The sequence below is a fragment of the Varroa destructor genome, unplaced genomic scaffold, assembly GCF_002443255.2.
Source record: "Varroa destructor unplaced genomic scaffold, Vdes_3.0 BEIS01000618.1, whole genome shotgun sequence".
NCBI classification, from domain to species: Eukaryota; Metazoa; Arthropoda; class Arachnida; order Mesostigmata; family Varroidae; genus Varroa; species Varroa destructor.
This window is the reverse complement of record NW_019212071.1, coordinates 36,937-58,910: the sequence shown is the minus strand read 5'-3', so window position 1 is coordinate 58,910 and position 21,974 is coordinate 36,937. Positions and strand designations below refer to the sequence as shown.

General features: G+C 41.4%; 2 long non-coding RNA genes across 8 annotated transcripts in view; one reads left to right on the top strand and one right to left on the bottom strand.

Moving 5' to 3' along the window:
* Positions 1 to 9,502: 9,502 nt before the first annotated feature.
* On the bottom strand, positions 9,503 to 21,374 carry LOC111255128 (uncharacterized). 7 transcript variants are annotated; one of them, XR_015318198.1, is made up of 4 exons: positions 21,006 to 21,371; positions 20,413 to 20,587; positions 16,195 to 19,884; positions 14,768 to 15,326 (listed from the first exon to the last, which is right to left on the bottom strand). It is a non-coding gene; the product is annotated as an uncharacterized LOC111255128 (long non-coding RNA). The 7 variants fall into 7 exon arrangements; XR_002675356.2 differs by having other exon boundaries at positions 14,768 to 16,329; positions 16,809 to 19,884; XR_015318195.1 differs by having other exon boundaries at positions 14,768 to 17,384; positions 17,840 to 19,884.
* LOC147754120 (uncharacterized) overlaps positions 18,181 to 21,974 on the top strand; it is a 29,846-nt gene continuing 26,052 nt past the window's right edge. The window contains exon 1 of the long non-coding RNA XR_015318199.1: positions 18,181 to 18,195. This is a non-coding gene — a long non-coding RNA (uncharacterized LOC147754120). The remainder of the gene's footprint in view (positions 18,196 to 21,974) is intronic.

The following is a 21,974-nucleotide window of genomic DNA, read 5'->3' as shown; positions in this document are numbered from 1 at the left end:
CTTGCATTCGTTAAGCCCCTCTGCTCGTTATTAACTAGCTAGAATCACGTCGAGTTACCCCTATACGAAACAGCTATGCATTAAATCACCCCACTAAGACACGTGTGCAATTCCTATGGGGAATCCGATGTCTTGATCGTCTCTCGATTTCGATAGCAAGGAACGCTGTATCTCACATTTATTGGTTTTTCATCGATGACAAAAAAGCGAGGGATCGCGTGTCCTAGACAGACACTTCTCTAATCTTAAAGGTTACTGTGACCTAAAACATAAAATATGCACATTTATTACATTTATTTCAAAATTTCTAATAAATTTACTTCGACTCCCTTTTGAGAGAAATCCACATGACTCCGAATCGAAAACATGTAGGCCTTAAGCTAGGCTAGGGTTTTTAGTTGTATTGGAGAGGCATTTGTCGCGCAATTCATTCACTTTAAGACGTCACTTCTATAGTTTACAGCCTGATGCAACATAGATGACGCGAAGAGCAAAGTCTATCTTATGACATTTGTCTAAGATTCTAGATAGTAAAGCATTGTGTAATAAACAATTGATATAGTTGCTATAGGAAATCCTCAGAGATCAACCTTGTTGTTTCACGGAAGGCGTCCGAATAACTGGATGCTGATGGCAAAAGTCACGAAAGCCACACCTCAGAATCTAGACGGACATAAGCTGTATTTACGTACTTGTCGAATTCACGTTCCTATTTATCGTCCGCCTTGGGAGCGAATGGCGAAATGAAGAGTCTTAAGCGGATCTTTTTGTATGCAGGCCGTAGAGGATCATGCTAATGTCATAAATAATAACCTGATAAGCCCTCTACAACACGATCGACTGCATTATCCAACATACTCAAACTTACAAATCTGGCATTTCTCGTACAAATTTATAGCACCGCAGGACATCATGCGAAATGTTTAGGTAGTCTATCGGTAGCGTCAGGCAAGCATCCGCTCCGGAGACGCTATTTCCTACATTCAGTGATTACTACTCTAGCATAATGATTTGCATGGCCTTATCCTAGAGAGACCTCCTCTTCCTAAAGTTAAATTTGTCTCTCTCTATTTTCCAAGCGAAAACCAAATACATGTACTAAACGGCAGAAGTTTCAACAATTGTATAGTTCACTGATTGGATGTAAAGATTTTGTGTGACTGTCATGCCCTATTAACATCGGGTACATTAATAACACTTTTTATGATTAACTATGCTGTTGAACAATGTAATGAATATTCAACTGGGACCTATATATCGCGCTGTGTTGTGCGGTGGATCTATAACCTGAACGTAAACTTTACTCGTGACTAGATAGAGTTTTTGTCCAGCTTGTTGTAGACTTTGATCTGCATACTCAGTCAATGATCAATCTTTACTTTCTTTTGGTTGTCCAGAAAAGGGTAATAATCATCGTATGCTTCGTGTGCTTCGTACACGTGGAAACGAGTTGCGCAAATAATTAACTATACCTCATCCGTTGCATGGTCGGGCAATCCGACACTGGGTATAGTTGGCGACCGACCGAATTATGTAGACGAAATCTCTTTGATGTTGCTAGGGGAACGTTATTTTCTAGTCAAAAGCCTATTTAAACAATCGCCGTGCGTGCGTGCGTGCGTGCGTGCGTCAGCTTACTTCTGCCCAGAATGTTCACCATTGGTCAATGACAACAAATAATCAGAAAATGATAAGAGCACATATTGGGCTTCTCGCGTTTATTCAGCAAAAATCTTGTCACAACGGTCAGTCCCTTCCAAACTGTCTGTCTGTCTGTCTGTCTGTCTGTCTGCTTAGAGCCAATTTAGAGCATCATAGCTTAGAACAAGAATGTAATGCAAGCAAAATGTTTTTTAAGTTTACAAATCATCCGATACAATGTACTCAAATTATAATTTTATTATTCGACCGGTCACTGCTTTGTATTGCGGTTAGCATGAGGTACCCGTGTTACATTTGTCGCCTAATAACACCGTAAAATGTCCTTTAAATTACTCAGGCCTAAATGAAAATGTCTATCATTCGTCCTTATGGGCAGCAGATAAGGCGCTGGGAGATTATTTCTGCTGTGCTAACAGTTTTTTTCATAGTTGCCCGTTCAAAACGGAAAACGCGTCGTTCCATTAATTCGTGTCAACAGCCGACAGTGGGTTCGCTCGGCTGGGAACGTGACTGTAATGCATGCAAATAAGATATGTCTACAAACCTTTATGGCCAGTCGGTCACTGAGGGCCACGTAACTTCAAAGTCCAAACAAATTCAACTGGCTTGCTGAACGCGATAGCAGACGACACGGACATGTTCCGAGCAAACGTGATCGAATAAATGGATCGTGAAGTCGAAGTAGATCCACAGGGTGTTTTCGATAATATAACATTCAAACGCGTCCTTGGTTTTGTTCAGCGTGGCCAACTCGTAGGCAGTGATACAACGTTCGGACGTGAAACCAGCGCGTTATACCCATCAATACATACTAAACTTTATGTTTCCGGTCAAATGCGCGTGTAATAAATGGCTGATCAACTTAAATAATGACTCGGTGTATAAAGTTGAACAAAATAACTTTCCTGGAAAGCCCAAGTATACTACAACTTACAGGTCATTTTAATACCACACTGTTGTTGTGTGTGGTATATATGAGCGAAGCTGTGATTCATTAAAAGGCACAATAATAACATTGAACACATCGGAACATCTATTTAGTTTCCAATGTGGCACGAATTTTGCCCAGCTCTATAGCACACAGTTGGCTCTACTCATACCCGCACGTCGATATATTTATATCCTACCACTTTACAATCCCAAATAACGACAACTACCCACCTATGTAACCAGCGTGAATTCGGTAACGTCCCTATAGAATCATCGTTATCCGCTGATAACGATGATTCTATAGGGACATTGCAATGTATCGCTTGTGTAGATTGACGAACGCTGACTGGGGACCGGGGCCACACCTTTTATCGTTTCATTGTAGAGCAGATACAGTATTTGTACAAAAAAAAAAAAACCAAGCTTCATCTCGATATCTGATTTCTATTAACGCCGCAAGTGATAATAGATTGTATCAGCTCTATGATGCCATTCACAAATGCTGATAAACGATTGCATTTTTCAGCCAAATTCGATTCAGAGCTATAGCCGCCTTCCCATGGTGCATTTGCGTTATGTGCATAATGGTAATTATATATATATAATAAAAAAAAATGTTGTTGATTTATGATAAAAGCAAAAATATAGACAAGAAATGGTTGAAACTATTTTCTTTGGTGAAAAAGACCATTTTCTGGGGGATTCGCGGTGTTCAGTTCAGGCTAGCGGATTTCAATGTTTACATCGGTGTCATTTTAAAGTCTCGGAGAAAGATTTAGAATTAGAGAGCCATGGGGAACGAAGGCACATCTAAATGACGGTGATTACTTTGGTCGGATAAAAACTAACGGCAACGAGAGTTGCACGGCACTTCCTTCTACAGTGATCCGTTTTGTACTTCATTCCCCGTTTCGACATTGTGTTTTTCCGGTGAGTCACCGCAGAGCACAATATATTAACATGATAATGCCAACGACGTCTGTGTTATACGAGGGCGGTAGTATTTCGTAGTATCGATATAATCGAAAGAGCACAGAGAAAGAAGAAAAAACACAATTGGAAAAAACAGATCGGAGACAACTTCCTTTTCCATCTAGGAACCAGACGGATTTTGTAGCACGTTCTACGTTGATACTTGAACGCTCCGACAACAGTATTACAAACATAGTAATTCCTTTTGTGCAATTATCGTAAGCGGAAGTACCTTAACGTCTTCGTCTGTTGATGACCTACAATTACCTTGGAATGAGCCTAAACCTCCTACCTAACATGCTAACAGATGCATTGCACCACCGCAGTTCGAAAAGCACAATTAAGAAATTGTATATAATTAGGTAGTGTGGTATTATTTACGCGCGAGTGCTCTCAAATAGTGTGATATTTTATAAACATAAAGCTATTAAGACTTTTCTTTTTTATTAAGATGACTCACATCTGTCAAAAATATGATCTGTCATTGTATGCGTGCGGTCTGTCGCCCGGTGTGTGAACACAGCGTGATAATGGTGTAAACGTTTTGGAACAAAGCTTTTGGGGTTTGTACATAGTAGTTAGGAGTGAATTTTATTATAAATGACTGTAAATATTCGAAATTGTAAAGTCAACTTATTTCAACATAAAAATTTACATGACAGTCCCTTTTGTAATTTCGAAAATCAGACCGTCACTAATGATGCGTGGTGTACATTATGATGGTATGAATTTCACTGTTAGTTCAAGCCACTATTATTACCACGATGACTATTTGTGATCTTTGGCCGCAGAAGCGTTGTCTATCATGTCACGTATAGTAACTAGTCTAGTCTTTTTACCATCAGCGTAACTAGTTGGACGATGAAAGGAAACAAGATCTTTTAACTTTCTCAATTCTTCCTTCCCATTGTTGTTATTCTCGTGCTCCTCTAAAATGATCGAGGATGCCTCTCGCAATGGCAGAGCTCAAAAAACAGCTAAGATCACTATCGAAATCATCAAGGCTGCATGGGGCTATTGGCAAGCATCATCTGTTACCCGCTTTGTTACCATTGGTCAGGTATTACTATAGTCGCCCGCTACGAATAGTTGATTTCTTGCCTCACCATCGCCCAGCCAGTCAACAGCGGCATCCGTCTTGTAATACATCCCTAAAAATTTCCGGAAAAGACCGAGCGACGTCACGTTCACCAATCAAATTGGAACATTTTACATTGTACTGCGGTTAGGATAGCGGCTTTTAAAGAAAGTGAAAGATAAGGCAAGGGATAGAACGAGAGAGAGAGAGACACAAAAGAATTATTTTTGTTTTTCTTTTTGCAGACGCTTTTACATTCGCTGCGGCCACTGCTGTTACCTACAGTACCGTCTATGACGTTATTTACGTCGATGACCACACTACACCTCTAGGCTTCGCTTGTTGACCGTTAAAGAAAAACTATCCGTTTTGGGCTATTTTCGTCTTCCGGGTGTCAAACGATTGACACGATAGACGAATCCGATCCACGGATTCGAAGTCGACTGCTTATACGGATCTGCTCAAGTGAAAAAAAAAAAAAAGAAGTGATAATAGTTTGCCAAACGTGAAGTCGCTTGTGATGTTGAAGTTATTTCATCCGGCTGAAGGTATAGACGTGGGCTTAGAGACGCAGTTTTTTTTTTTGTGAGTTTTATATGAAAATTCGTATACGGTAGCATTATGATACTAAGCCAGCAGCCACCAGCGCGTGCGCATGATATGGAATAGAATATTAAATAAATAAGGATATGTCAAAAAAAAAACGTCATAATAAAGATGTCTACAGGGGAAAAAGTCAATTTTGCATACGGAAACGGCCCAATTTCTCACATATGTACGTGTTATTGTTAAAAAAAAAAAAAAGAACATTCATCGTAACGAGATACAATGCGTTCGGTCATTTGGAGGACCGTGATACGAAATTATTTCCGAATGTATGCCATAGGTTTTCCGTGCATACCTTATCAGCAATTTTGCTAGCCGATTAGGGCTCGACTTTGCTTGCCCACTACTGGGATTTTATATCGGCAGTAGAGGAACTGTCGGGCTAGCATTGCTTACATTTTTCTTCTTATAGATTCTAGAGCCAACTTTGAGAGTGAACTACAATGAAGTACATATATTATACATGCAAGATGCTAGGAAACTGATGCAATACATATGGGTGCCCAGGCCACTTCCAAACTAGTCTCAGCTTTTTTTTTTTGCTGCCCATAAGCCCCATGTGGGCTTATTACCCGTGACAAGTGATGACGTGACGATTATCAATACGTTACTGATAGTTAGCATAATAACATGCCGACTACTTATACTTTTTGTGCGAGTTTTAAAAATAAAAAAGAGTGGCTAAGTTTCAGCTAAAGACCCAATTTTTCTATGTCCTGTTAGAACGAGTGAACAGCCCTGATGAAATCGTATAAGTGTTCGCTGAAAGTTATAGAGACACCGAATATGGAGGTAAATTAAAACTTTCTAGGTATAAGTGATTTAAGTCTCCGCTGCTATTGGGCGGGTGCAGACGTTAAGCAGCAACTGCCTTTTCCCATCGGTGGGTTCAACGCGTCATGCGGATTAAATATGTGTAGAAGCAAAGGGTTCTAAGGTGCTTATTTTCAGTTAAGACGTAGGTACTGTGAAACATGGTCTGCCTAAACGAACCTTCCAAACCGAAGAATATAATAGGCGAAAGCCGAATTCGAAGTATTTGGGGTCAATATAGATTTACCAAGAAATGGGGTTGCGGAATAGGGTGTTGTTCATAGCGTAGTGCCCAAAGCGTTATTATTTTTTGTCAGTTATGTGGAAATGGCCCATCTCAATAAATCTTTGAGAAAAGATATGGCGAAATAAAGCTGTGAGTCGTATTAAACTTCGAAGTAATTCTTGTTTTTGGCGTATCTATATAAATACTAGAGATAAAGTGATCGTGAATTACCCAGATTCGTCACCAAGTATGACGGCCCATTCATTGCAGTAACGTAAAAATAGCACTGCTAAGAAACTAGCTAGCTTTGATCTGATATAAAGCAATAAGTTTATTAGTATAATGACACAATAGCACTTTGCATGGAAACTTACACGGAAGGTATAAGCAACGATTGAGCGTAGTTACCGCCTTAAGGAATCAGGAGGGAGGATGGAAACAAATACTCATAGCTGTATAATACACAAGTATATAAATGTATGTGCATGGATTGCTCGGGCGAAGGTGTTTCTTTATCATGTTTACTGAGTAACGGGATGCTGTAAATGTTATAAACACAAATGCGATAGACGCGAGAAATAACATAAATAATGAAACACATTATTCGCGGCTTGCGGGACTTTCTATGTCATTAAAGAATATCTATTTAATCAATAGACGCGGCACCATTGTTACAAGGAATATATTGCAGAATTACCTGCGCTTAAATACAGACATCTTGGTTCATTTTGTGGCGGTCGTTGACCTGCAGATCCGAAATGGCCCATAAGCGAGTCCCGTTTTCCCATGACTCTTGCAGTATCAATGCGGAATATACACAAGATCCACACAAATATATTACAGAATTTGTAGGGCATCGATTGTTTCAACTAGGCAAACATGTGAGTAAATGTATGTATTCATTGCTTTGTAGCTCCTTCAAAGCCTTCTGTCTGTCTGTCAACTTGTATTTAGTAAGTTGAACTTCGTTTCCCAAAGTTTGGAGCCCGACAAATAACTTAACAGTTTATATTCTTGGTGCGTAATAGGTGTGAATACGTGTCAAATGTAATAATTCATTTTATTGCTAAATGGAAATTTCTCCTGAAATACATATTGATACCGACTACATGGGAACTTTATATGATTGAAACTTTTTGGGGCTATCCAGCTCAGTCTACAGATTGCGCAGTGTCTTTCATCCAAAAGATCAGCGCGACTTCTCTGCGCAACATTACCACGCACGCACAGTATATGGATGTAGAAGCACGTGCGCTTTATACATATAGCGCTAGTGGTATCATTCATGAATGGGGCAACGGTCGACAGTGGGTGACGGCAAGTGGGCATCTGCACATCCTATGTACACATAGCCCAACATCTTCTGGCTGGCTAGAAGATAACCTGGGCGCACAGATACGTCTAGCTAACGAGGTGAAGGCGAGTGCTGGTTAACGTTAACACAAAAAGAAGACACGCTTTGCAAAACTCGATCCGGTGTGTATAACTGACCTACATAAAGATACGATGGTACAATTCGTGCTGACATTATAAAGTATGATTTCGACCGTTTCAAAAAAGAGCGCACTTTAAAGTGAAATTGATTTTTCTAGTTTCAAGCCAAGAGACCAAGATTAACTATGGCCGTCCGACCATGTAATAGCAGAATTTTTTTTGATTCCCATTATATAGTCTGCACACAACATACATTATTTATCTGTTAAAAAAGTCCACCTTCTACTTGAAAATTTCATATTATAAGACTCCCGTAGTTTTCGGATTGGAGGACGTTGGGATGCCCTATACTATTCGAAGTATATCACAATGAAGCACACAAGCAAAGTCCATGGAATATTATGTTCGCCTGATGTATTTATTATATTATCTTTGTGAATTTCTCTGCGACGCAATGGCGCTCTGATGGTCAAATGGTAGTCTTGGTTTGTTCTATAGAAGGAAAATAGGTACGTTACAATAGGCGTATCGCAATTTATTACGATATTGAACGTATTCTTTATTCCCGGCGCGCCTGTCGCAAACACACTTGGGTGCAACAGCTGTCTCGCTGCAATATGACTTTTCTGTTTTTTATATTTTACACGACTGCGAGTAACTTAATTAAATGTCGGATTTTGGCGAAATCTACAATAATGATCACTCTTGCCCACTGAGCAAGGTCAACCCGATACGAGAGCGCGCTGTCACTTATAGGACTCGTAGTGTGAAAACCGTGACAGGAACAAGCAGTCAATGGACGGCCGTCGAAGTTCATGAACGAAACACTTTTAGCGAATAGCAATGTCATAGTTTTATATCCGTTAAATTTCCAGTCATACGATTTTTTTGCATCGATATATTCTACTACAGCTACGAAACTCGGAACCGCCGTTGCGGCTTTAATGCACGATACATTCATATAGGCCTGACATATTGCCACAGATAACGTATAGGAAAGATACAGAATGATGAATATCTATTAGGACGACTTACTGATCTTTGGAGATGTGTAGAAGTCGCATGAAAGGAGCTATTCTTATTTGATCATCTCATGTGGCCCTAGCCTGCCGGGCCGTTAAACCTACGCACACTTCAAAGTTCTAGCATGTTCATATTAGCAAATATTGAGAATGGCGTCCTTAAATTAGGTTTATTGAATTCGTTTAGAAAATAGATATTCAATCGCCCAAGGACCGGGTGAAAGTGAAGGCGTATCCCTTATACCCATCTGACTTCAATTTCTTAGGTCGGTTCTCTTAAAAAATGGAAACGTACTTGCTACGATTAGCTGTTCTGAAACAGGATGGGGCTCGTCTTCATCATCCCGGGGTCGTGTTTGAATTACTTAGTTTTAAGGCAGAATAACAAGTCAGCACAGCAGACCCCGGCCATTCATTCATAGTCAGCAAACTAGATTGCCTAAAGTAAGTTGAACGTATTATATTGTAGAAAGATATAAAGTGAAGTAGGCATAGTGCATCGTTACCTGCCAGTCTAACAGCAGCAGCCCGAGTTGCCGAGAGCCCGTCTGCGGTGACGGATAGCCAAAAATCATCGAGGGTAAGCCCTCCATGGCTTAGGTGATCGACGTATCTAAATATGACGGCAGATCGCAATGCAAGCCCATGCGCAGCAAGAGTAATAGGTAATTAAACAAACATGTAATTGCCATTTTTCCAGTCCGTTTCTATGTTCTCGTGGCGGTTGGCAGAACGTACATCGCTTTCCTGTGGAGTTGTCCAGCAGAGAATCTTATATTGACGTCCGTGATATGTCTATAGAGAAAAACAATTTCATACGTTTTTTATACGTTTTTATCTCATGCTCAACGGTCGGTTCGTGTCCGTTTATGGTTCAGGATAAGCAGCTGCGCTCGCCAGGGCCGATATTTAACTGTATTCGACATGCACTAATTGTTGTGTAAATATTTAACTCATCCTCTGGGACGCTATTCGTTTTTAATCGTTCTGGGCATAGCTAATCTTTAGCGCTGGTGTTTTTCTCCTCTAAATTTGTCGGTTTCGTTGCAAATGATTGCAGACGACGCACAATATAATTTCTGAAGACTAATCTTTTATCAAAGTAGCCTTTAAACTGAGCGTCCCTATGAGTGCATTGATTGCCGACCGATAGGCGCGTTCAAGACGCCCTGGTATCTCTACATTTGCGGCTTGACATGAAAAGGAAGATCAGCTTTTGAATCGTTGTTTACGTCTTTCTAGTGAGTGAACTGTATACTAAATAAAGTTAACTAAATAACCTACTACGGTTACATGTAGACTTCAGCAGACCGTCTGCTATATCCTCCGGTCCAGTTAGTTTAATCGCATACTAACATATGTACGTACATGTACGCTCCTTCAGTTTCTTCACTCCACCCATTATTCTATAATTCTGTATAGTTCGTTTTTGCGTTCGATTGGCCGCTAGACCCTGGTCTATTTACTGGCCATTTGCGCTGCGTTTCTTCTTCTTTTACTAGTTAAACCATTCGTCGGTCATAACAGTCGTCGTAGACAAGCAACCCCCAACAAATGACACAGCTTTGGCAGGCACCAGCAGCATGCCCATCGCCAATACCGCCGCCACCATTGTCATGACCGCGCTATTCTTTGCCTTTACTACTAGTCGTCTTCCTCCGTATTCGTAGTTTGTGGTTGTCTACAATTGGTTTATCTAGGAGTTTATTGATCCATTCGACGGCGTTACCCTATTCGACTTGACGATGTTTAGATACGCTTGCCTCTATTTAGAAGCTGTCCGACGCAGTTTCCGACCACAAAAGTCACCATGAGCAATCACGTTCCGAACAGCGCCAGCAACAAAAGGTGACGACGACAACAATCTCAATAAAGGTTAATTTAATAGCAATATGGCCAATGACAATCAACAATGACCAGCCGCAGCAGCAACTGTGTCTAAGCAGCAAAATCCTATCTGAAATTTACTGTAGCTGCTTATTTCTTGTCACTTGCATCTGCTGCTGTACGTTCCGGAATCACCACCGCTTCTGTGAGAAGGGTCCCCTATTAAAAAGGGCTCGTCTGTTGAAAAAGGGTCGCAATTTTTCCTTTCATATTTCCACCTTCCTTCCGACCAGATTCAATCGTACAGCAACAGATGGATGATCGGTACAACTGTTGCCGCTACTCGTTTTCTCACTGCTTTTCTTCCTTCCATTCTTTCTTCGACGACAATCCCTTGTTATTTCCCCTCGCAGGCGTACACCGCGCGTCGGCATGCGTTTCAATGCATCAATGACACCAATAATAACAACGCTGACGCTTTTCTACTACCAATAATATACTTCCTTCTTTAACGACGTTCGACGTCGTGATGGCAGCGACTGGTGACGGTGGTTGTAACGGCCCCCGTCGAGTCAAAGTACTGCGCCAACAAGCAATATTCTATCACTGCCTTCACTCAGCCGCAGCTATAGCAGCAGTACTATCGTGAGGAAAACGTTCTACCAGTTACCACCAATCGCAGACAGACAGACAGCGAAACTTCCCTGTTTTTGTCACTCTGTCTTCCTTTGCTCATTCGCTTTGTTATGCGTGAGCTGGCTATCTTCGATAATTTCGTCTGCTAGCTATACCTATCCATGCGTTCACTCAGCTTCGTCGTCCTTTTTCGTCTACTTCATCATTGACTAAATGTCGTCTTCAGGAATCTATATTCTCTAATGAGTGAATGCTTGAATACTAGTTGAATAGTTGCTATCAGGCTGATTAGATCGTTCTCAGAACCGATGAGAAAGCTCTCAGGCCCGTTACTACCTGAACGGCAGCAGGATGAGCCGCTAGTGATGTTACTGCTATCTCGACAAAGCTACTATAGTAATCCTAGTAGAAGTAACCGTAGACTCGAAGTATTTATTCGGTAGAAGCGGTACGATAAATTGCAACAACAACGGCATTAGTTCCAAAAGAGGTGCTGGTCTAGATATCCACCTTCCTACGGTGGGCATCCACGAAGCCACCAAGCTTTGAACAAACGGCTTCTTATGTACCACAACACACAGTGTCGCTTCAAGTAGCCAGATCTAGACCATACTTCATCATCTGAGTATCACAGACAACGATGCTGATGGTGAGAAGCACGAGCCTCAGATCGACAGAGCTGCCAAACAACTTGAACGGGACTCGAGTTAAATGGCTATTAGCGCGTTTCGTTATTGGTCGTTCAGTTACAGCCACTGCGCATCAGTGTACGACATTTTCTCTTGCCGCCTTTCCCCGTAACCCCTTGCCTCCTCACCCCATGTCATCTCTCGTCGTGACAGGCGGACGAAGAACAAGAATATAACGGACAGTTTAATTTATGGAGATATTGACACGGTGATGCATTCGCATATAAAGTACCGCTCACCATTATGTGTATAAGTGGTTGAAGAACGTCCATGTTTTCTAATTACTGAAACGTACTCACATCAGCCGAAAAAGTATACCAACGATCAACGATCGGCTATCGGGACGCGGAAAATCAATGCGCAGTTGACTGTCTATGATCGCTGCGGCATACTCATGCCCAAGATCATTTACCGTTACAACATGTTGGGCAACTGTCTAAGTCTAATGAATTCTACGCGATCGACTCTACTGAATTTCTAAGTGAAGAAGGCAATAAAAGCAATCCTGCCCCGTCTAACACCCGCAAGCGATGGATAAATGTCTGGAACAAATCTGACTTAATTGTGTACACGCCTATTTGCTATGAGAAACAGATTTTTTTAATAGCTCGCATTGTAGAAAAAAGGAGCCACTTGAGGAGTCGCCAGATTTCGATATTAACGTAGCTGAAAGCGACTAGGAGGGCCTATTACAGCAGAGTGATTCAGAAACAAAAAGAACAAAGACCGTACCTAAAGACGCTTGGTGCACTCAGAATATCTGCCCTTCGACTAGTGCTATTGTCATTAGCGGCAAAATTGCCGAGCCATCGAGAAGAAGCACTTAATACAGGTGGAGAACCTTGAGGCTGAGCGGAGAAAATTTGTACCGACGAAGAGAATGAAAGCAATAGGCGTAGATTGAGGCTCGTTTCTGGGCCCTCTGCTCATCTAATATGTCACTGAATCGGCCTACCACAATCTCACGCCAAATTATAGGTAGCACATACTTAAAGCAATTTAAAAAGTGAACGCGTCGCAATGATTTATTACCAGAAGTAGCTAAGGCATAGACCGATGGAATTGGGTGGAGGAAACGTCCAAAAAACAGAGCTTTTAAATATGGTACAATCTGTTACTAAGTAACACGTACCATATCTAACAGTCAGGTGATTTTTAGGACTAAAACTGACTAAATTAAAATCACCTCACATATCACTTGCGTAAAACGCGCTCTGTCGTTTGCAAAGTGCATATAGAGCTTACACTTGGTACCATCAAGATTACGGCTCCTTCTAAGCGTTCACTAAATTCTAAGAGAGCTGCGAGCCGAAACACGGAAATTCGTAACGACCCGTGTTGACCAATAGACGGCCACTCAGCGATACGAGTAAATATTTCCTTTTTTTTTTTTTTTTATTCGACATATATTTCGTTTTCAGCGGTACTCTTCAACTAAACGTAATAAACAAAAACCAGAAATCCGTGATAGTCCGTCGTAAAACGCTAGACCGCTCTCACAGATTACTTACGTTTAGATTTGAGCACCAAAATGCGTGCGCTCGAGTCATCGTATAAGGACGAGCATCGTCCAGTGAAGCATAGACTTGATTGACTTCGTTTTACGGTACGATGAGCCCCATTGATGTTGTTGCTAGGTGGTGCGTTTGAACACGAAGCACTTGATTACTGTCGGCTGGCGAATTTACTCTCCTTAGGTATCAGTGGCAGTTCGGTTGCCCTTTCGGAATAAAAAAAACAGGTTCAAGAATAATTGCTATTACGATTGGCATTTTGAGTTAATGTACATGTGTAACTATAGGGGTGTCGTCTGCTGTTCTGCTCATAAATACTGATATATAGGCAGACACCAATATTGGTCGAAGTCGATGCTTTCTCAAGCTGGGCTAAATTCGCTGCTCTAACGGTAAAGATGGTTTGAAACTTTGGGCTGGCTATTGTGTTACCGATGAATTATATAGACGACCGGCAGAACTGTGCCTACGTCCTGACTCTTCAACATTATCAAGTTGGTCGCCCCTTTTATTTAAACGCCAATGCGTTATCACGACCAGATTATACGTGTGATGCATATCTGACAACAATTTGCTTTATGCATTTCTCTATGGGACTATTCTGTTATATGTTATTCGTGCGTGCAACAAAGGGCTATGGCGGGACAAAAACCACTTTCGAAGCAACACAGGTTACGTGTGCGTTTACCTGAGTGTACAGTAAGTGTCCTTGCCGCAAAAGCTTACCAATCCTGCTTTCTTTCATTGGTGCCTTTCGCCTACGTTACCTAGTGATGTCGTCCTAATTAAGCGTGGTCCCTTTACTGTTTTAAAGATTACGAACCTATATTTTGAGTGCAACGCACTTCCGTGTATGTTGCCACCGGTCGGCAGCGCAAGAATCTTAAGAAAGCTATTTTATAGTAGGCAATAGCAGTAGTAGCACTAATTCGACAGAAAACGCAGTCCTATCCTTAATTCTGTTGTTTATAATGTAGCTACGAATAGAAACGTCCCGTTGTACTACTGTAGGTAAAAGGCCGAATATACATATCAGGATTACTACAGGATCGTTAATTTATGCCCATCTATTCTACGTCCATCCCAGATAGCCAAATACACTTACAAAATCTTCGTGGACTAATCATTACCGCAAGAGACGATCAACATGTTCGAGTTTAATAGCTTCATACTGTTCATAAGCAATAATTTTATTTTTCTATATATATATGAAATCGGTGAGACATGTTCCCATCGTACTTTTCGTGTCAGAGGATTGAATTAGCATTTTTTCCCTGTTAATATCAATTTTCTCAAATTATTGTGGGAAAATTCGAAGAAACAAACAGGCCAGTTGAATGAATGAGGAAACCATTAAACACTGTTTTTACGGCGACGCGTGTCCCATTTATTCAAATCGTTGTTTTCAAGTACGATCACAGATAACTTTACTACCTGCCGTTGCTAAATATTCGGAAATGTCTTGTGTGTGATATCTGAAGTTGAAGTTACTTGACTGTTCAAAGAGATGAGTTAAACATAAAAAATAGCCGCACTATATTAAACTATATGGGAACAATTAGAGCGTATGTAGACACAACAAGAGAGCAGCACCTGCGTAGTGGAGGGTTTGACAATCTGCCCCAAGCATATGGCGTCAATTGAGCTATCTAATTTTCCGCGGCGCCTTAATGGGGTATGTGTTTAGCTCGAGAAATATGGGTCAGGTATAGAGGGGCTGCTGGCTAGATCTTAGTATTTCTGGTAGTGGAAGTATCGGATATGAGCATATGAGAAAGCTACGAATAAGAATAAATAATTACCATTACATCGATACTCTAATAATAACGGTCATAATGAACTGAGGCGTAACTGTACGTCGCAAACCTCTCTCGCGGATTGGGTGCCTTCCTCGACACACCTAGCTGGTCGTCGGTCCTACAAGGCCGATATATAATGTTAGGTGATTTCGGTTTGTTTATCAGGTGCACATCATGCTATAGATAGCGATGCTGATAAGTTGAAAGAATGGGGAGGTTTTTATGCGCGGGTACGTGTGTCTGTCTGTGTCTATTGACAAAAAGACTTCGATGACTTCAATGAATGTAAACGACGGCTATCGAGCTTCGCTTCCGCCTGAATAGCAACAATAATTAATACAACTAGAAGCATCGACTCTTTCTCAAAGGAAACGGCGAAAGCTTTTAGGTACAATACTAGCCGATAGTCAGCTCTTGTAGCCTTTAACCTAGTTCGACTACTGGAAAAAGTTGCATAGAGGAGGAAGTTCATAAACTCAATGCTTTTGACATGGAATTGATTAAAGAAATGTAGATTTTTTATGTTGATTTATTAAGTGTGTCGTAACTATGATCTGATCCAATGAATCGTGTATGACTCGTGCTACTTTGCAAGACAGATATTTGGAACTATTCATTAGGGTCAATCATTCATTAGATCAATGGAGGGTCAGTCACACTCTCTGAGACCAGAATAGCTTTGCTAAGCCACGTACCTTACGCCTAGATCGGAGAATCAAAAGGCGACACACCTAGAATATAGGACGTAACACTGTTTGTTGGACGCAGCGTAACTGGCTGGCCGTTTCCTCACCGTTTGAAAAAAACGTATATTCCTAGTCTATACACCCCTGCGTCAGATAAATGTGCAAACACAGTTCAACGAGCGTTCAACGATAACGTTCCCTAATTAATAGCGAACGGCGTGAGCTGTCACTGGCCGTACCAAATTGCGCAATGCCAACGAAGTAGTACATGACAAACGTGATGAAAAAAATGATACAAACGATCGCCGCACGAAATGCACGAGCAGGTGTCGACATGTTTATCGTGTCCAAGCGTCCCGCAGTGAAAGAGGTGACCACCACGAGCCGATTGCTTCCGTAGACTTGTTTCTGTGCTTTGAGGCCCATGATATAAATCTGCAATTTAAAGGTGGCCAGCATTTTTGCTTCATTTCGTACAGGTACGGCTACGCTTAAACGGTGACAGTTACAAACATCGGCGAATCTGGATTTTTTTTTTTTAAATTAAATCAGAGTCCTTTATAGTATCTAATGATATCGTAGAAATGCACCTTACTCATAATTTTGCACTTGCTTACAGACTGACTGGGATTAATTAAGCTATCATCAACTGACCATCTCTGTAAATCTGGACTGCACAAAGTAACTAGCTGGTATAAAAATGGAATTGGTTTAGCGCCATTATGGTAGTCATGATTACCGGGATAGCAGTGACCCAGAATTATAGGACTATGCAGATCTATTAAGTAGTCTGCTACGCTTCTACTACGATAATAATAAAAAAAAAAAAAAAAAAAAAAAAAAAGATTGCAGTTTGTTGGTTTTCGTCTTGCTGGGTATCATCGGGCCGAAGTGGCGTCATCCGAGAATCTTACCCTTTTTGCTGAACGTTTTTCATTTCCGCAAAATGTATTGTTGTTATTGTTCTAGCCATGTATGATTTCGAAGTCGTGGATGAAGGGTGTTGTGCTGTGATTTGGGTTGCCGGCGTAGTGGACAAAATTGGCTAGAGACTTCTTTCCGTAGGATTGACTCGATGCCCTGCTTACGAGGTGACCAACTTCAGGCGAGGTAGACATTGACTGTTATGTGTCACGCTGCTGCTGGTTCTGCTGCTGTCACTATTTCACAGAAGGTGGAACTGAACCAGCGATTGGATGGTCTCTTTCAGTTTTGAAATGCCAATTCCAATAAATCGCTCCCCGCTGGAAAAAGTATACCATGTTTTCCAGGGACAGCAAAAATGGGAAGCATTGTTACAACACGTACAATGCGCGTCCTATACGGATTTTTACCGCTTTGGAGGCGCAGCAGACTTCGATACAATGAGCTGTTGTCTAATGGTTAGACGAGTCCAACTTGTAGCACATCATTTTAGAGTCAAGTCAGAGAGAAATGTCCACGAGTTAGTAGTTGGAACGCTTCGTTCAGTAGAATTTTGTGTTTCTTATCTTCACAGAGGGATTAAATACAAAGCGTTCACAATAAAATCAATTAACAGATTCTCTTTAAATCGTAAGTGCATGCGGAAACAAAGTCGTGGATAGTTAAAACAGTGTATTATTTACATCTACTGGCATTTTACACTAAGGAGATGCGTGTTTTTCCTTTTTTGTCCTTAATTATCTATGCCAATTCTAATTGTGTTTTATTTCGCTGTTCGATGTTATTCGGGTGATGTTGCGTTCGTTAACGTACTACCGCCACCCGTTACGTACAGCAGGTGGCTGCTTATATGTTCTTCGATTCAACGACAGAGTCCAAATAAACTCTTACTCACTAATAGACCCTGTTTCTGATCTAATGCAGTTTCTTAATGTGCAGCCTGTTTACGTACGATCAGGCTGTTGGCAAAACGGACATTTAACGCCGAGTGGAAAGGAGGGAATAGGCATATAATACCTACCTGATCTCCTCCCTGCCTTCACAGAATCGATTTCTTTTCCATAATGGCTATCTGCTTCCTTCCGAATGACGACTCTGAGATGACGGTAGCACCGTACCGGCGCTTAGCCAGAACGCTGCCGGGCCCGGATCTCTCTGTGAGTGGTGCTCGTAGCAGTCTGATAGTTTGCTGCTATTTCGTGAATCTAGATATCAACGTGACTGATATCCGACTGACTTCTACATCCCACACTTCTTCTGAAACAGATTTCTTGCCGGTTACTGCCTTCAAGGAGGACCACCGTTTTAGATAGGCATATACCGGTCTGGTCTGGACTATGGCGCAGTAGATGATGAAGTCTGCTTGCTGTTTTCGAGGTAAGTGCTTCTTAGTACGCTTACATCATATCATATGAGTGCTGAGAGATTTCAACTCTCGTATTTAGGCCACCTGAGAATCCTTTATCAAACAGTAACTACGTATGTCTGGTTAGTTCAATGTCTGTAGTGCATTACGCCTTTGGATACTTTTCGACTTAGTTTGGACGCTCTGTTGGGTGATAACCAGCCCAGGTTTTTGTTTTTATTTCAAATGGAATGAAATACGTTTCGATTTTTATTCCGTTGCGTTATACGTAAATCATTGCAGGCCAACATTAGGGCAAGTATGCAGCGTCAGGCATTACAAAACAACGAGCTACGGCTCCTAATAGGCAGCAGAATATTCTGCAAGAGCTACTGCAGTTGCTAGAAGCGTATGACCACAATTTTAAAATGTCATTCATTCCTTTTGCAATACTAGCAGATTTCCAGGCAAAACACAATTAGTTCACATATATAGCGACTTCTTCGCAACTGAACTTACGCTCGCAAAATAACTCAGAAGTTAACTTAACAGCACTTACCCAAATGCATATAAATTTTATATAATATACAAAAATTGCTGGTCAGACAACTTGATTTTTGTCACAAACGGCTTCCAGATGTGACTTCTAAGCAAGTTGCTATTATACTTATTAGAACAAAGGCAATCTTTCTTATTCATGCTGTATATATTTGTCCACGTTGCATTTCATTTGTTACCTTTTACGCCCCATGCGCTTGCCAAATTTAGCCCTTTTTTTTCTTACAAGGTCCAGCCAAAAGCAACCAGTCTAGCCCTCTCACGGTGTTATGCGTTGACCGTTCAGCGATAGCGTTTACCCATTGAGATGTGTCCCCTATTCTTATTTACGATTGCCTTTCTTCAAAACCCGTCGAGATTAGGATGACCGCTTTTCTACATGTCGTTGACGGTTTTAACGCAGGCCGTTTAGGGATGGAAGCAACAGGCTGAACAAGTCAACTTCACTTCGACATTCGGCGATCACATGCCTACAGCTACTGCGATCTATTCTACTGTTTTCATGATGGCGTCGTACAATTGCTACTGGTTATCGTGGCGTGTATTCATCTGTACGTACGCTGACTGCCAATAAGTCCATTGGTCTCGTACTGAAGTCTTCGAATTCCCCTTTCTTCTCTGATCAGCCGCACGCGAGATCAGGTATAGGCTTAGCCTATTCACACGATGTACTGAATCATAATAGGACACGAAAACATACAAAATGACGATAGGGAACCGCAGGATTCAGGCAAGTGCTATGATGAAACAGTTGAATATTCGTGGCGGGACTATTTAGCCCTTAATACTTCTATAGGACGCGGGCATACGGTAACAACAGCAGTAATACGTAACTGCGGGAAATGACTTCACTAGTAATTGAAGAACTAATCTGCTGCAATTATCTTACTTATATTGATCGAAATTGCATTATCGTGATTTCGTGTTTTACACGATAATACCACTTTGCTCCCAGAGCGTACAAGCGAAACCATTTACACTCATCAGTGACGGATCAGGACTCAACAATGGTAAATAGCGGGGCCAATGTCTGTTTATCGTTTTCTAGCCTTCCTGGGTAACTATTCGGTGTTGCAGCGTTGATTTCCGTGCCGGTGGGAATCTGGGCTCCAGCTAATAAATGTGTTCGTGTTCGCTGAAGCCTGTCAACGTAATCAGTCTACCTGAAAGCAATATTACCCGTAGCGCAGCGCAAGTCACCTCGAACACACAGGATATTTCAAAACTTAACGATAATTCTTGGAAGGTGATATAAGCCTATAAACAAGGCAAGTTCACAAGAGTGACGAGTAGATACCACTTCGAAAGTATTTAACTGTTTTGTCTAAAACTAGAGGACACGCACTTCTACGGTAGAATTTTCTTACGCACCAATTTGACGCAAGTCAGTCGATTAAAAAAAATTACCTATAGTACTAAGTGAAATCATAAAGGTTTTCTTAACCTTAAAATCAAGTTGCCTAATATCGTCCTATTACGGTTGGGTTTCTATAGGCATTCGCGTAGAGCTATTACTCTGACATATCGTTTCATGCCGAATGCAATATCCTGTGGGTATACCTTGGTAGAATTTGAAAAGTAGTCGACCTTTCGTTAAATTATCTGCGAACAATTAGCCAAACTCAAGTAATAAAGTATGTTTTATCCCAAACTGATGGCGTTTTTTATTGCGGGGCGAACAAAAGTCTTACCTGGAAATTTCGTTTTGGCTTTCCTGTACGCTATCCATTCCAGTGAAGAAACCGTCGTCTGCTAGAAGTATCCAATGTGTTCAAAAACGCCAGTATCAAGCGCGTATTACGGTCAACTGTCGCTAATTTGACAGTTTGTTGTGGTGTCAGAGGGGCACTGTTATTTATTTTCAAGCTGAAAAATAAACAGTGAAGACGCACGTGTTCCCATTTTCCCAGTCGAGGTAACATTTCTCACAGGATCACAGATTTCCGTAGTTTATCTTACGGGTTTTTTTCGTAAATTTCCATTTTTATCATTAAAAGAAGTATCGGCGCCTCATGGCCTTATCGGGAAAACGCGTTGTTCTTTTAGCTCTCTTACCCCCCCCCCTCCTCCTCAGGGATTGACCTCGAGTTTTTAAATATCTCTTCCCTGTTTTATAGGGGTCAAAAGTGGATGATAATCAGGGTAGTCAACGTAACGGTGCAGTGAGCCGATATTAATTGCTTAAATTGTTCAAAAGTCAATAAGTCTCACTTGAGAAGCGCACCAAATCCCCAATGAAGTAGGCACATATTGCTTTGTCTAGTGTCTGTGTCATCTAATTTACCTTGTAATTATCAATACGTTGAACGCGGAGATTTCGAGCATTCTGGGTTAGAACTGAAATTTTGAAAACAACGTCGTTAATGCTTGAAGTAAGCTGAACGCCGCACGTATGTAGATTTATGTACACCGGCAGCATCTAACTGAGCGATGAAAGCTCCACAGACAACAGCGAATAGAGACCACACCCCATACAGTCCGGGAGAGGGTAGTTTGTGTGACGGCACAGCGAAGGGTGGGTGTCCACTAGGGGGTAGTTACAACACAGGGAACAACTGGGGGCGTCGAAGAGTGAAAGACGACGCGACGTGACCGACCAAACGAACGAACGAGCTAACCTTATCGGCTCGCAGCACAGGGTTGAAAAGAAATAACTATACAGTATTAAAACTTGCACAAATTTGGAAAAGGTTTAAGAATTTCTGTCAAAATGCCGCTAATAGCCGTAGAAGGAAGGAGGTGTCGACTCAACTTCAGTTTACGGTTTCTGCTCGTCATCCATACCTTCTGGAATGGATTTAAAAACCCACCTCTGTTGCTCATAGCATCACTGCTGCATATATAATTTGCAAAAAGGTTTGTAGACTCTGACACGTTGGAGACCAATGTTATAATGGAAGCGTGTCATAATATTTAAGCTGGGATAACGTGGTTATATGATGGTATCGATGCACGTAGACCGCAAGTGGCAGAATGTCAGCTGGAACCGAAATCGAAAAAATCCATGACATCTTTCTAAGCCGTAGTTAGTCAAAGGATAATTTATCTTTTGGCTTACATTTATATTGTACAACTGAAGTCAGATACACCGATATATATCCAGATGCGAGCGAAGCAATGGCCGGAACCATGCAGTACGCTCACAGTAAATGGAAATAGGTGGCATTCGCATAAGTATCGCCGAGAAAGCCTACGAACGTGGTCTATAGGTGCTTTGAAGTGTGCAGTACAGCACCTACATCTTTTGTAGGCG